This window comes from Triticum aestivum, chromosome 3A (genome assembly GCF_018294505.1).
Source record: "Triticum aestivum cultivar Chinese Spring chromosome 3A, IWGSC CS RefSeq v2.1, whole genome shotgun sequence".
Taxonomy (NCBI): domain Eukaryota; kingdom Viridiplantae; phylum Streptophyta; class Magnoliopsida; order Poales; family Poaceae; genus Triticum; species Triticum aestivum.
Genome location: NC_057800.1, coordinates 148,734,466 through 148,737,113, shown reverse-complemented (window position 1 = coordinate 148,737,113; position 2,648 = coordinate 148,734,466).

Genomic DNA, 2,648 nt, shown 5'->3' with positions numbered 1-2,648 from the left:
TTGGTAAAAGGACAACCTAGAGTTGTACCTTGACCTTATGACAACTAGAATCAGATACTTAATAAAACTCACCCTTTCAGGTGCTAGATACAACCTGGTGACCGCTCTCTCACTGGGCGACGAGGAGAGGATCGCTGGGTAGGATTATGCTATGCGGTGATACTTGGTTAACTTACCATCTACTCTCTTCTACTGCTTCAAGACGGAGGCTACTAGAAGCGTAGTCCTCGATAGGACTAGCTACCCCCTCTTATTCTGGCATTCTGTAGTCCAGTCCACAGATACTACCCATTTCATTGATACCAATGCATATATAGTGTAGATCCTTACTTGCGAGTACTTTGGATGAGTACTCATGGTTGCTTTGCTACTTCTTTTTCCCCCTTTCCCGGTTATTGCGATCATATGATGGAGTCCAGGAGCCAGAGGATCCCGAGGATGATTCTACATGGAGTTCGGCTTCGAGGAGTAGTTAGGAGGTCCCAGGCAGGAGGGCTTTCCTTTTCGATCGTTTCTACTTTTGTGCTAGCCTTCTTAAGGAAATCTTGATTAACTTATGTCTGTACTCAGATATTGTTGCTTCCGCTGACTCTTGTGTCTTTGAGCATTTGTATTCGAGCCTTCAAGGCCCCTGGCTTGTAATATAAAGCTTGTATTATTTTATTTTGTGTGTAGAGTTGTGTTGTGATATCTTCCCGTGAGTCCTTGATCTTGATCGTACACATTTGCGTGTATGATTAGTGTACGACTGAATCGGGTGCGTCACAAGTTGGTATCAGAGTCGACTGCCTGTAGGAATCCCCTTCCACACTCCTTGGCTGAAGTTGAGTCTAGATGATGAAAATTGTTTTACTAACATGGCTGTGCAACCCATGGGCCCACGTCCCCATTGGGTGGTATTAGGATCTTTTATTCCTCATCTATACTCTAGGACTCAAAACTCTCTTCTATTCGGGTTAAATGAATTTTGCTAAATCTAACATTAGGATCTCGTGATCACTTTCACCCAGAGAGCACCTCATTACCGATGATCGTCTACGGCACCAAAAGATTCCGAGGATACTCTGTGATGTTCTCTTGAGACTTTGTGCCTTCTCATTGCAATCCCTACCATCGATAAATCCTTACAGATAACTACCTACATCTGTCGTTCATACCTTCATCCCTAGTTGCTCTTGTATTTATGGGATGCCTTGAAATACTCTCTGATGTTCCGAGAATCCTTTATGCTTACTTCCCTGCAGTTCCTTGCCACATGACTACCCCTACGAATAATTCTTCACCCCTACCGAGGAATTGTTCATTACTAGTTGAACATTATGATTCACAAGATATATTGAAATACTATTCGATCTTCCGGTAATTCTCAACCAACTATTGCTCTGCAAATACTTGTCTGCTTGCATTATGGTTGCGGTCCATATGTCTAGCAATATTCATTAGTATCCTTTGTCATCATCATTTTCAGACCTTGATTTGATATGTTTTGAATGTTCACAATCCTCGGTCGAATCCTAGAATTCATCCTTACGGCTCAGACATCATTCTAAACATGAGCTGGTTGTCAGCCAATCAAATTATCGTTGATTGTGCCCCTAAGTCTATTCAACTTATCCATCCTTGATCAGAACGTCTGCTTCTGATCCTTCGCTTTGTAAATCATAATTCCTTTGCAATTGAGGTCTAAGTTAGTCAGTTGTTTCTATAATCCAATATATTTGCATTGTTTCTTCCTCTGGTTGTGTGCCGATACTCACATCAGATCATTTGTGGACCACCAGATCCTTTGTTGGATTTTATCCGACAATGTACTTCATATTCAATCACTTTGGAAGTTCTTTCCCCGAGACATAATGCCATTGGTAAATCATATTCTCTGATTTGGCCAACCATGCCCTACTTTCGAGCTGGTGATATTTACTCTTGAAACTTGTGGTATATGTTCCTAAGATGCCATGATGGGTCGAACCTATGCCTTCCTTAATGCGCGTGAACCCGAAAGATATCATGGGTTATACTTGTCTGGTATTTCACCACGTAAGATTTTCAACACTAATGTCATTTTTGAAACACGACAAGTGAATGGAAGGTTATGCATTAAAGAAGTGGGAGTCGACCTTGAACCTTTGTGTTCATGCCCATGGACAAGATGCAAATCTTATCATGGAAGCCTCTCATAAAAATAATTACCCCTGGATATAGTATCGTCTCGTGGATGTGAATTGATCCCTTTGCAATCGTGGTTCCGACCATATTTTCTCCTTGATACCATTTCTCGGGCAAGTTGAAGTACTTGTCTTCTACAGATCATTGCACCTGTCCAATCTTTACTTTGATCTACCATCAATTACTACACTCTAGTATCTCGAGAATATCAAAGAACTATGCCACTTCCTATGAGTCTTCATCTTGTATTGCTTTTCACCATTTTCAGATTTGCCCCGGGTTTTGAGTTATTAGTTACTCGAGAACACCGGTAAGTGAATCGATTCCGCACTCCGATTCAATAACTCTAAGTAATTTTCATTGCTTACGAGTTTAATAATCCTTCAAGTCATCCCAAGCCTGATCGGCTATATCATTATCGTGCTAAATTTTAGCTGTGCTACCTGGCCCTTCTCCCCATAGCAAAATTTTCGACGATGAGC